At 44.2% G+C, this 14,014-nt stretch overlaps 1 protein-coding gene across 1 annotated transcript in view; it reads right to left on the bottom strand.

Annotated features, from left to right (window-relative positions):
• The window catches only part of GALNTL6 (polypeptide N-acetylgalactosaminyltransferase like 6), a 629,228-nt gene that overhangs the window by 264,998 nt on the left and 350,216 nt on the right, over positions 1 to 14,014 (bottom strand). The gene's annotated exons all lie outside the window — the stretch shown is intronic.

Raw genomic sequence — 14,014 nt, 5'->3', positions numbered from 1 at the left:
AAGCAGAACTTCCCAAAGAGAAATGTTGAGTCCTGAGGGCAAAAGACTTTCCCAGAATCCTTGACTTTTTATATATGCCTCACCCCTTGATACAATGGAACTCTTGAGGCAGTTCATATCGTACCCATTTTACACAATATTCTTGCCATGAAGCTCCACCTTCACAGAGAGTTTCTGAATGCTATCCTTTCTCTGTCTGCCCTGTGTCAATCCATCTAATTCCTGCTGATAAGAGAAAGAGAAGCAATTTGGAAATATCTCAGGATGATTTACAAATGGATTCCAAATGTAGGAATTCTGGGATAGTCAAGAGAGAGCCTAATCCTGAGCTCAGCACGCCGGCTTATCATAAGGCATGTCTGTGGGCCCTAATGCCGGGTGAGCGCCTGTGCTAGTCCAGCACTGGCTGGCACTGGGTTAGTGCTGGGTGGGCGCCTGGCCTCCACTGCTCAGCGATCACACGGACCGCCGAGCAGTGGAAAGGAAAGTGGGGGTGGGGGGAGGCGGGGAGGAGGCATTCCAGGGATGGGGGTGGCGGGCAGAGGGCGGGGAGAAGGCAGGGAGGAGGCATGACAGGGAGGCAGGGAGACAGCAGGGAAGGTGTGCCTGGGGAGGGAGCAGGGAGGGAAGGAGGCAGGATAGGTGGAGCGATGCTCCACTAGATCCTGAACCTCCGCATCATGCTCAGTGCCTGACACAAAGGCACTTACCTCACTGCTGATGAATTGAGTAGCCCCATTGCAGGGCTACTCCCTTCACCTGGAGGAAGGGGAAAGAAGTCCCCTTCTCCTGAGGTGCAGCCCACAGCTGCTACAGGCGCACAGGATGCGGCGGCAGCTGTTTTCAGTGCTGCCACAGTCGCACAGCACGGGAGCTCAGGACTGGGCTCTGACCTACCTACTTTTTGACTTTACCACCTCATCTTCATGTGCTGGGAAGGGCTTTTTTCTGAATTACCTTCCATGGGAATATCTACCACAGAAAACACTTCAAAACCAGCACTTCCCCCCCTAACTTGGAGATCTTTACACAAGAGTTCATACAAAAATCTACCCATGTGAATGTCCGGGGGTAATATTGCTTGTTTCAAACTTTATTTACCTCAAGAATAAATTTATTGATTGATCTACAGCCCAGTCCTACCTAAATCCCTGCACAACAATGCAGTGGTGCTGCGGTGACTTCCAGTGTATCCTGTGGGTTATTTCTCGCTGCTGGAGGTATCCTTGGGATAAGTGGACATTTGTAAGCCCCAGTAGCCACTATGGAGCAATTCAGACCTGTGCCAGCTCAATCTCTGGTGCAAGTCTGTGCTGCTCCATGCAGACAGATCAGGATCGGGAAGTGGCTCTGGATTTGGCATGAGCAGCTGTTGATCCTGCCTCCCTTCTGGGCCCAACTGAGTACCCATACACTCAACTCAAAACAAGACCACTATGTGCTTGGCCTTGAACAAAGTTTATGTGAGAAACTGTTGAAATATGAAATTGCCAGCATGCGCTAAAAAGAAATGCTACATTTACAAAATGTAAACAGAGTTCGGTGTATGGATAAGGAACCTGCTAAGCACAGAACTCTTTTGTTTCGAAGCACATATTCATCATTTTTAAACATTGGTGGTACCAGTACTTTAGAATAAATGGTACCTGACATACAGATCAAAGTTTAATCATCTGAGTTTGTCATTCTCTTCGTTTTCCTGCTCCAAGCTTCACACGAACTATTGATTTTGTAAAGTTCATACTGGATGTAATGATAAGCACAGAAATCAGCATGTTTAATGAAATTAAAAGATTGATTTAGCAAGGTTCACAATAGATGTAATCATACATTTTTTTAAGCAGAAGGGTAAAATTAAAAGCTGCATGCAGTTTCAAGTGATGAAAAAATGTCAAACAGCTGTATCAGACTAGAACTGCAGTGTCTTTTTGCGTTTGACCTGGAGTCAGGTTTGGCCACAGGGTAAAGTAAGGTGAAGCTCTTGTTTTGATTGGGGGATGATTCAGGTGGCAAACTCTGCTGCTGTCTTACAAAAGTCATGAAGCACTTTGCCATCATTGCCCAGCCACTCTGCAACCCCTTGAAAACCAACAGCACTGGCCCAAGCCCACTGCCCAGCATTGAGGCCAGAGCTTTGCTGCATGTGTGCATTACACTGACATTGTAATGCAATACACCAAGATCATTAAGCACTAGCTGTTCGGTTGCTCGCTTTTTACCATTGAGGTGTTGTTGCTGGTCACTGCTGTATGGGACTTGGTGTTGGTTCCACCTCCTCCACCTGACTTTCTTCCCCAACAGCAGGCACCACCAGCCCAGAGAATTCCTCTTTTCTTCCCCCATGTGGCAATGCAAGCATCAAGATGCTTCAAATCACAGAAGCATGATGTGGCACTGATCCTTTCAGTGGCACCGCTGAAGGATCTGGCACCCAGGGGCATAAAATGTTTTTAACTCGTCCAGGTTGTTAACATAGCCCGTGGGGAGGGGAGATGCCCAGAACCCTCCCCACCCGGAGGTGTCCAGCAGGTGGTCTGCAGCCTGGGGAGGTTGCACACAGCCTCTCCAGATGGGTTCAGCAGGTCTGCTGGAGACCTTAGAAAGGAACCTCCAGGAGACCTTTTTGAGACCTCCTGAGGTTCAGGGAGTTTGTGCACACCAGGCCTTAGAAGTCCTCCTGGAGTTCCCTGCCTGCCTTGAGATCTGCCAGTGGGGATGAGGGTTGGCACCCCCTCAAGGAGTGGTACATGGGGCAATATACCCCCCTTCCTCCCCTTAGATAAACCACTGCTCCTTTCCTCTCTCATTTTCCAGTTCTGGTCAGGTTTCCCTTTCCTGCCTCTCCCCAAACCAGCAGTGTGACAAGGGAGTGTGAGCCTGCCATCTTTGGGAGTCTCTCTCTCTCTCTCCCCCTCCCCCGCCCTAACCTAGTGGCCTTCCTTCCAAAGCAAGCCTAGGCATATCTACTGAAAAAATGCTGTATTATGTTCAATGGGACTTATTCACAGGAAAGCCATTGCAGTCGTAAACTCATTCTTTCATTTGTTCCTACTCTTAACTCCATTCCTTCTCCCCTCAGCATGATAGCCCTTTCCAAATTTAGTTTCTGAAACCAAGAATTTATGTATTTTAATCATTAGCTGCCTTGGGTGCCTCTGGGAGAAAGGCAGGGTACACATAGAATGAATGAATGAATGAATGAATTTGTTTGCTTAGCTCCTCTGTTTCTCACTTTCCTTCCTCCACTCATTGCCCGGAACCTAGCATTGGGGTAGATGCCTGCTTGCTTGCCCTCAATGCTCTTCATCATTACTGGAGTTGGTAAACGGAGTATGCGCCTCCGAGCATCTGGCAAATCTAATAGTCCGGTATCACTTCAGTCCTGACAATGCCAGATTATTGGAATTTTACTGTATATCTTTTTACAGTGTTAAGAATTACAGCAATATTCTAGCTCTGGTTACATTATGGTTTTATGTTGGAATATTATAACTTTAATTACTTTCTGTCCTCTCTTAATAATCAGTAACAAGGATTTGCCTTTGTGATAGCTTCAGTGCATCGACCTGACATTTTCCTGCTACTTTCAAAATGATGTCAAGGCCTTTGGGGGGGGGGGGGAGTGGGGTATGGTTTACAACGAATGCACTGCATACACATGTAATTGAGGTTCTGCCCTTCTTACAGTCACTTTCCTCAATTTTGTTGTGGTTAAATCTATTTAGTGTCAGCAGTGTTACAAACTGGCATGCAGCACTCAGAGCAGTGGGTGACCCTAGTGACAAGTCCTAAACTTTGGTCAAGGCCAGAACAAAAGTGAAGCCTTTCAGCCAGATTCAAAGTAGACTTTTGATAATCTGCCCCCTTTGGGACCTAGGCAGTGATCTCTCGAAACTGCATCCGCACGGCCATGCAGCTTGAAGCTCCGTTTTCCATGATGTTCGGCGATGATGTTGCATGTCATCACTGAGCATCTGGAGATGCCACTACACAGCCATGGAAAAGGTCCATGCAGTAGCACAAACCCTTAGAGGAAATTCTGGACCTAGGTGGTGTCAGGTTATTGGATATGCCAGACTATCAGAAGATCCAATGCTAGTCTAATTTCCTTGCCAGCTAAGGGGAGAAATGCTAATGATGGCCCTTCAGATTGGGATTGCTCAGCCAGGAACTCTGTTCACACAATCTTATGAGAATGCCAAACAACACTGAGAGGGTAGGAAGGAGGCTACGGTGCAATTGCAGGGCTGAGTTGGCCCTTAGAGATGAGCATGGGTGGCTTCTTTTGTCCCCTCCCCACCCCCCGTAGGGCCAGGGCAAGGAAATAAGCATGACATGAAGATGGCAGAGGCCTGTGCAGCTGGGGTGCTGCTGATATCACTCAGGCAGCCAAAGCAGCTCAGCGTGATTGCCGAACCTTGGCTGGTTGGACATGAGCTCACTGTGCTACTGCAACCTGCTACTGGTCACATTTTGATGCCGTGTGATCAAGACTATCACACAATTGGGTACCAAACTATTGGAGCTCCACTACTGGAGGGCACTAAAGTTCCCTTACCCAGAGGAGACTTCCACAACTGCTCCCTCCCCTCAGGATGCAGAAGAGCCATTTTGGTGTTGCTGCATCAGCAGGATTAGGCTGTTAATAAGTCATTGGTTGTTATTTGAACCCTTTAAACTTTTTTATTCCCTTCAAAACTAATTTCTTCAGAAACATGAAACGATAAAAAAAAAATCCTTTAATGCACTTATTTGGGTACACATGTAGGCCCATTCCTACCTATTCCTGAGCAGGTGTGGTAATAGTGGTTGCCTCCTGACTAGTGCTGCTGCTGTCAGGAGCTCCATCCATAAAGGGAAGGAGAATTCTGCTTGCACAGCAGGTTCTTCTGTCTGCGAAGGACCCCTTGGGCGAAGAGAACACTCCTTAATTAACACAAACTGCATTTAGAACAAATCAAAGGAACTTTGGTTTTTATAGGACAGTATTTTGGTCTCTCACAGAAGGAGATCCTGATGATGGAAACACCAGTCAGACTGCTGCTCAGTATAATTTGTGTTAGCAGATTTGACCTTTAATTACAGCATCATGACTTTTCAGGATCTGATTAAAAAAAAGTGAAGAAGTAGAGTCCTCAATAATCAATATTTTGAAATAAGAAATATGATATATACCTGACTTCACAGATGCACCTTGCTTTGTGGGGGGAGGGGGGGACGACCTGATTGTGGATATTTAATAAAATCAGTCAATTAAAAAACATCGATCGTGTGGAAATTAGATAATCTTTTATCAAAATTACTTACTGAGGGATTGAATTATTGATCAAATTGAGAAGGTGACATTGGGGGAAACATTATATTGGAAGAATGATCATGGAAATAGCAAAATGCATCTGGAAATACCATCAACTTGAAAGAAAAGGTTTGCAGTATTCCATTTTAATGATATTTTACCCCTTCAAGATATATGTTTGTGTATTATATGCACTCAAAAATCAGTGTGATCATTGCTGACAATATCATCTACCAAATGCAGGTAATTGTAATATGCAGGTAATGCAGGTAATTGTAATATGCAGACGTGTGTTGCTTAACAACCTTACACTTAACAACGGACTGCATATATAATGGTCGTCAAAGTACAACAAAGAGACTCTTAATGAGACAGTCAGGTCTCCCATAGCCTGCAACAGAGTGTCTGTCTACACAACAAAGAGGCTTAGTTCAAAGAAGAGGAAATTTACCTCCAGTAGCCTAGTGTCTGGAAGGGAGTATCCGTTTACACAAAAAAGGAACTAGATTGGGCTGAATGTTTGCTTAACAACGTAATCACATAAACAACAGAAATCAGAGAAAGTATCACTGTTCTTAAGCGATGCACACCTGTATATTAAACAAGCTCCTTTATTAAACTCTTTTGGAAACATATTTTAGGAGTATCTGACAAAATGATAGGTTATATTATTGCACTTCACCTAACAATTGTTATTTTGGTATACATTATGGATATGATTGTAGATGATGATCTAGAGTTAGAAACTAGTTTGTTAACAACTTAACATATCTATGTAATTTAAAGATTTATATCCTGCCTCTTCTCTTAGCATCTAAGATGTCTGAGGCAGATTCATATCAGAAATCTCCAATGTCTTCACCACTAATATACCACAGTACATATTTGTACTGTGACACTAGGAGTGGCTCCTCAGGAGGGTCCTGGTGGAGGCTCATCCCCATGCAAGGGTCTACCTTTGAAGCAGTAAGGATTGCCGCTTCTAGTTCCCACCACTAGTTCCCACATGGCTGAGGGGGGATTTGAGCCTGGATCTTCCAGATCTCTGAGTCCACCTCCCAAACCACTACACCACCCTGGTTTATAAACCATGGCTCAAAAGAATGCTTATTGATGGATTATGGAGAAGTGAGGTGACAGTGGATCATGTTCTTTATTCCTCAGTGTCATTTAGCAATTCCTGTCATGCCATCCAGCACTGCACAAGGGTTTGGGGCATCTAGAAACTGCTAAATTGCACCAAGGAAAGAAAGAGGATGGCCTGCTAATGCCTGCTCCCCACTGCCTCGTGGTAAGCCTCTGCACTGGAGGTGGAAACCAGGTAGCAGCAGAGGACGTTAGTACTCCTTTGTACTGCCACCCATAACCATAGCAGCAGTGGTGAAGCAAGACTCTAAAAGGTCTCATGCAGGGTTCCCAGGAACCAGAAGGGGCATAGTGGAACACGAATGTTTTGCCAAATCATGGCAGTAGCAAAGCATTGTGAGGCGTGGTCCTTGCAGGGTGCCTTTCTCAGGGCCTCCCCAAAACTGAAGCCAACACTGGTGACACTTGATTTGTCAGAAAGTGTGGGTGAGTTATTGTACCATATTGAAATGGAACATTTCCATTCCAATATACACTCGTATTTTGTCTTTTGTAAACACTAAGCACAATTGTTTTTGTTCAGTTTCATCATCCTCTTTTTATGAATATAATACTACCACTTTTTAATACATACTTTTAGTAATCTGGTATCTAAAAATCTAGTTATTCTGGTCTTTAAAAAAAGAACATAAATTGGTATGTAGCCTTTGCATTCTATGGACATCTGAGCTGAGATATTCAGTCTGCCCTATTACTGGCAACAAGGGAGCCAAAACTTGGCAGAGATCACACCGTTGCTCTACCAGACTAGGCATTTGCCAGAGATAGCACTGTTAGTATTTAACATTTAAACACCAGTAGTGTTCTAGGTCCTGCGCAAAACACAGATGTGGCAGGATGCTTGCCAAAGAGCTTGCAATCCAAGATGGACAGCCAGAGTGAACAAGGTCAAACCTAGGATGGTAAGACTTGATAAGAGAGTCTGGAGAGAAAAAGCAGGGAGCTTTCAGACAGGAATTAACACAACAAGAACACTCCCTAAATGGGAAAAACAAAACAAAATAAAAAATGCAACAAATCAGATATAGATGTACAAGTCAATTATCATTTGATTGGTAGCTACCTCATGAGAAATGCAGGCATGCCACTCCAGTCTTGCCCATCTAATGGGCTATTTAGATGTGTCAATTTTTCATCCCAAGATATGCTCCCAAGTACCATCACTGCCACCAGAGAAAGCAGCCGGGCACAGGAGTGGGCAAGGTGCTCCACAGTTGGGGTTCTGCTCTGCACTTTCCATCCCCAAATCATGCCTCTTTTTAAAAAGCCACACAGCAAACATCTTGCACACTGGTTTACCACCACCCTAGTAATCTCCACTTCCAATGGGCTTGCACCTCTGAGTGCTGATCTTCACACACTACCTGCCACAGGGACTGTGTGGCTAGGTCCAAACTCACTCAGTCATCAGAAGGAAACTGGCAAACATGAAGAGATTCGCTATGGAGGGCAAAAGGATAACGTTCAGTTGTCGCCAACAGCGAGTCATTTGAAACAGCTTCCAAACAAATTACATGTCCAAGGTATGTCTGCTATATTAATGGAGTCACTGAAGGCCAGCAAGAGGGCACGTCAACTCATTTTGCTCCTCACGGCTGAATTTCTGAAAATATCACAGTAGTGCCTACTTTTTTTCCCCCTAGGAAAGAACTAAAAATCAAACCCTATTTTCTAAGCAATTATATGTTCGAAGTTGTAATAAATGCAGCCATCTCAAGCCATGATGACGGTAGCATGGTACTGGGCAGTGTTCCATTGTTGCTTTTGTTAATGCAGTAATGAGGCATTGTAACACTGGAGCCAACCTGGCATGAGCAGTTACAATACATTTACTGCAAGAGCACTGCTGTTTGTAATTAGCTCTTCATTACACAATCAGGCTGATTTAGAGAAACTCTCTTATGATTTGCTCAGCAAATGAAGCAATATAATTACACCTCACTTGAAATCAACAAATTAGGCTGCTGTTTGCAATTGGCTGTATTACCTAACTATTACCACTCTGGCAATTGCAAACCGGTTGCAGCCTTTAGCGGTTAACTAAAAAGATGGTAATTAAAATGCAGAACATAATATTAAAATTTCAAGATTAAATCTACAGTGGTCAAAATTTTTGCAATTAAAGAAGGAGTCAAGGTTTATGTTTCAGATGATCTGGGTAATCTTGAATTTTTGTCCCTCCGAACCTGATTGATATGTGTTTAAATAAAAAAAAAAGATAAAAGTTGGGGAGGAGAAACAAGTCCTCCTTCTGTCTCCCCACAATATACTTTCTTTCTCGAAAGTATATTGTCTTGCCAAAATCCCTTTCCAAGCTCCACCTACAGAACTTATGCCCACTTTAAGCTAATTAGTTCCCCTACATTCCTCAACAATGACCCTAATTCTTCAGACAGCACTGTTGGACCCCACCATCAGGGTAGCTAACCTTTTCAACCTACAGAGGTCTTCCTTCCTCCCCTCTCCCATCAGCAGTTTCTCCAGCTGCAGCAGCAACACCTTGATTCTCAGCAGCCCTTAGGCATGGCAGTCACACGGCAGTCTCCGGCAATCTCTAGCAATCTCCATTCATTCAATCAGCCATGCTGTCAATCCTCTTTCCTCCAAGTTCGTTCGTTCGTTCGTTCGTTCCTTCCTTCCTTCCTTCCTTCCTTCCTTCCTTCCTTCCTTCCTTCCTCCCTTCTCTTCTCTTCTCTTCTCTTTCCCACACCCTCTCCCTTCTCCAGGTGCTGCTTTTATTCTTGAAGACCTTGTTGCCTCTAGTGGCTGCAGCCATGCAGTACACCCACTACTAAAAGCCAAGTTTTTAACCCCATGCTTCCCAGACCTATCAGAGCAGGGTGCCACAGTTGACACCACATAACATCCTATCTCCTCGAGGGACCTTGCTTGTTTCCATCACAGGAATATAGGTAGTTCCCAAATTACAACCTGGTTTTGTTCTGGACATTAGTTTGGAAGTCAGAACCAATGTAAAATCAGAGCAGTGCTTTGCCTGTGTGAAAACAAGGGGCTGGATAGATTGTGCAAGTGCAAAAGCGTCAATTTTGCCATCTAGTTGGTTCTTTCTAGCTCAGTGCTATCATGCAGGCACAGTCCTGAATAGCCAAGAGTAGAAAAACATGCACACAACAGCAGATTAATTGACTGGTTTCTAACGTTGTAGAAAAGAAGCCACAATCTGAAAAGTGGCGGAGGCTTGCGGAACCTGATGAACATGGCACATCCGCGTGATGTTGGGTTGCCCCTGTAGAATAAACCTGGGCATGTGGGGGCCAGGACAACAATAGGGCTGTGCAAACTTATTCAAACATACAAGAACTTTGGCTTAAAACTATGAAGCTCATTTATGGGATACAATGCTAAACAGCTCAGACATTTACATTGCTAAACAGAGCTAAGTATAGAATGCTAGAACAGCTAAGAAACAAGAAAGACCACTTGCCAAAGATACATTCAAAAAGCATGCCTTTGCACTAACTGTGGTAGAATTACATGTCTCCTTTTTAACACTATATAATTTCCACATATTTTCATCATTTTGTCAGTGTGGCATCTGCAGACTTGAACATCCATGGATTTAGGCATCATCGTGGAATTCAGGAACCAAATCCCTACAGATACGGAGGCCCCTCTGTATATGCATATTTTTACAATTACAGCCCAATCCTCCGCCATGCTATAGCATGCAGCCATGCCAACAGAGAATGAACTGCATGCTATGGGGCTGTGTGTGTGACAAGGAGACCAATGATAGGTAAGTATTTTTTGTAGGCCTTCTGGTCAACAGTGAGTCTCCTCAAACCCTTGACAATTATGTAAGTAAGCTGGAGGAAAGGAAAGGGCAGGGCAGGTTGGAAAATGGGAGACAGGATCTAGTGTGCACATTTGCTGCTGAGATCTACCCTCTCCACCCTGCTCCGCACCCCTGCCCCCATCCCTGCTTCAAACCTCCCCCAAACTGCCATGGCCCTCCCAAAGTCGTTCCCCATTGCTACCTTACCTGGGCCAGCATGGGCAAGGCTTTATGTTAGTGGGCGCACACAGCTGCCAACCTTTCAGGTCAGTGGGTCTGAAGCAGTGTGTCACTTGTAGTGGCTCTGCTGCATTTGCAACAACAGCTCACAAGTTCCACTCTTGCAAATGAAGGACATGATTAAGCTGTGAATTTGCACCCCTTGAAGATCTTCAATCATTTGAAGAACTGTTTTATCCTTTGCACTCTGAAGTTCTTCTTCCCCCATTTACTTCTCCCGTTTATTCCCTCATTTTGTGTGCCAGCTCCCCTGTTTTTTCCCCTCAAGAGATGGGAAAGCACACTGAAATAGGGAAGTTCTTTTTCCCCATTGATTTTTGGGGTCTTTCATGTACACTAACCGAGAACTACTCAGGTTCATCTACAAATCCTATGCATGGTGATATATGCCTATTTCAGTGAGCCATGTACAACTTGAAATATGGCTGATTTCTTTTTTCCCTTTTTTCTTTTGCAAATATTCTCTAATTCTTTCTTCCATTTTACTTAAATATATTCAAGGTACACTACATTTGAAAAATAAAGATCCACAGGGACATATATGTGGCAGTTGCAAGGCATGTTTCTCAAGACAACAGTCCTATCTTAGCTTCTTCTTATATCAAATGGAAAGATACCATTCAAGAAAGCTAGATGGCAGAGTGGTTTAAGATTCTGAGACTTTTCACCTCTGGAAAAAACAAAAACAAAAATACAATGAATAATTTGCTCAGGGAGTCAAATGTGATATACTTTGAGATGAGTAATCATGATTAGCTAACTCCTGAGATGTGGAGAACTAGAAAAGACTTGACAAGGAGGATTTAACGAAGGCTGCAATCCTAACCACTTGCCTGAGAGTAAGCCCCATTGAAAAAAATAGAACTTACTTCTGAGTAGATCTGGTTAGGAATGTGTCCTCAGATTAAAAAGTTGAAGATAGTTATTCATCCTGAAAACCCAGTTCATACTAATTGATCTGCATGAACTTGGGACCAACAGCAACTCTGCAGAAGGAAATTAGTTTCAATCCAAGGTAAGAGCTGTATCAATATAACAGGATAGACTATGAATGCAGATTGGAGAAAGAATTAAAGGAGCCAAGGAAAGTAGCTCACTGGTTGGGCACTAACTCTGCATGTGGAAACTTAGGGCTGGGAAAGATCCAGGTAGGGTTGGGAAAGATCCATGTCTGAAATTCTGCCAGGGAGTGCAGATTTAGGGCCCAATACTATCCCCAGCCTCCACAGTGAAGTACAGCAGCAGTGCAGTGGCTGCCACTGCATACCTCAGGGCTGGGGAAGCAGCCTGAGGTCTCCTCGGCATATGGGAACTTCGGTTCCCTTACTCTGTGTAGAGCCCTGGCAGCCCCAATGGGTTTACTCATGGCTGCACCAGTTATTTAGCTGGCACAGAACCAAGGAGACCCATATCAGGCTACAAGGCCCAGGAGGGGGGATAGGATTGGGCAGCAGCCGAGGTTGCCAACCCAACCTCCCTCCAGGACCTAAACCACCCCTGACCCGTCCTCCCTGCCCAGTTTCGCCCCCTTCCTGCCTTTCCCCTTCCTGCCTTTCCCCAAGCATTGGATTGGGCTGTACACAAACCAATGGGTGACAGAAGGCTGCTTTACATGTCCAATCAAATATCTGAATCTCTTGAAAATATACTTAAAGACAAACAGCCCAATTCTAAGAGGCTGCCCCGCTGGTGGAACTAGTGATCTGCTAGTGCAGGCTGCCTTAAGACAGATATAAACTGTGCTTTGGCTGTGCATTGATGGAGGAGGGAGGATAAGATTGGGCCAATATTCATTTCAGTTATTGCCTTCAGTCCCCAGCTGACTGTTAAGGCTAAACAGCATTCAAGAATTATGCTGATTTGGAAAGCAACTTCAAACCCTTGTTTCAAATCTTGATCACAAAGGAATCCAAGTTAGCTTTAACTACTGTGAATATCAATACTACTGCAATGCTTAAGGTAGCAAAGGGGTGCCAGCGCAGAAGTTCGACATCTAGAAGGGAGAGGCTGGGGGAGGGGAGAGGAGAGGATGCAAGCTCCGAAAGTCTCTTCCTGATCTGTCAGTTACAATACAATCATCTTCATCATGGCATCTGCACCAAGTGAAGAAGTGATAAGTTAGTTAAAATCATGAAGCCACAAAGCCTACTCTATACATCATGATCAAACATTGGAAAAGTAGCCTGAATGTGCATATGAAGAAATGGCATAGGAGATTCTCCCATCTGAAGAATGTGCATAGGAAAGAAAAAAAAGAAAGTTGTCTAGTAGATTGGAGTGGAACTGGAGTGAAACAAAAATAGATGCAGGCATTGTTCCACAAACACTCGTGTAAGAGTTTGTGCAAGAACTTACTCAGTGCTACAATAGGGTCTACGATAGTGACAGGCAAACCCTGCTCAGTGAGGTTTGTTAGTGGTGGAGCTGAACTATTTCATGCAACTTAAAAAAAAATGTATAGTTTCTGCCCCTCATCCTAAGTTTGCCTGGATCCTGTTGCAAACCCAACGATGTCACTGGAAGTGACAGGATTCATTCCAACCTGTCCCACAATCTCTCATAAATTCCAGACATGCCACCTTCTCTCCTACCTGCCTGTGTCCCGCTCCCACCAGTGCCTACTCCATGTACCATTTTTGCAGTTGCAGCAAAAGAATGGGGAGATGTTTCTCTTCCCTTCTCTACTCCATCCTTCTCCCCTCCACTATGTTTGGCACAGAGTCTTTACAGCACAGTTAGATGCACAGAGCACTGGAAATTTTGTCGGCTTTCCAGCATCTCGACTATGAATTCAAAGTGCTTGAAAGACTACAATTCCCAAGGCACCTTACAGATGGCATATAGTGAGGATGATTCTGTGCCAGGACATCAGGGAGAGAAAAGCGAAGAGAAACATCACTCCATTCTCCTGCTACTACCTCTGCTGGAGCTTTGAGAAAGATAAGTAGGGAAGACGGGGTCTTGAAACCAGGCGTAAATGGGAGGCAGGAAGGTCTTACATTTGTTCCCAGCTCAGATAAAAACCCAAATTGCTGAATAATTTTTTTAAAGAAATCTAGGATTTTTGAATGATGGGAGAAAATGTTTTAAACATTTGGGGTCCAAAATATATATTAGCATTTTATATGATCAAAGCAGGATGTCAGCAACCAAAATCTATGTGAATGAATATCTAAGAAAGGCTCACGAAATCAAGGTCTAGAAACCAGATTGGTTTCTAGTTTCCATCGTACGCTTTCCAATGTTTCAATGTATTTGATTTCTTTGCTCATGACCCACAAGTTTGTCTGTGAACCTACAAGTCAAGTCTGAACCCCCCCCCCCCATCAAGCTATTAAAAAGGCCTGAACATACAGACTATTAGCACCAAAGGACCACTTTTCATCTATTATTGAACAAATAACAGTACAGTCCATTTTCACACATTTGGCCAAGACATCATTCAGTGCCCAGAAAGTCACAGAAGGTCTTGGAGAGGGGAAAGGGAAGGAGAATTTTGAGTACCGTGGAGAAGAGGAAGGTACGGAATGAGATTG

This window comes from Tiliqua scincoides, chromosome 6 (genome assembly GCF_035046505.1).
Source record: "Tiliqua scincoides isolate rTilSci1 chromosome 6, rTilSci1.hap2, whole genome shotgun sequence".
NCBI classification, from domain to species: domain Eukaryota; kingdom Metazoa; phylum Chordata; class Lepidosauria; order Squamata; family Scincidae; genus Tiliqua; species Tiliqua scincoides.
This window is presented reverse-complemented; position numbering and strand designations above follow the sequence as displayed.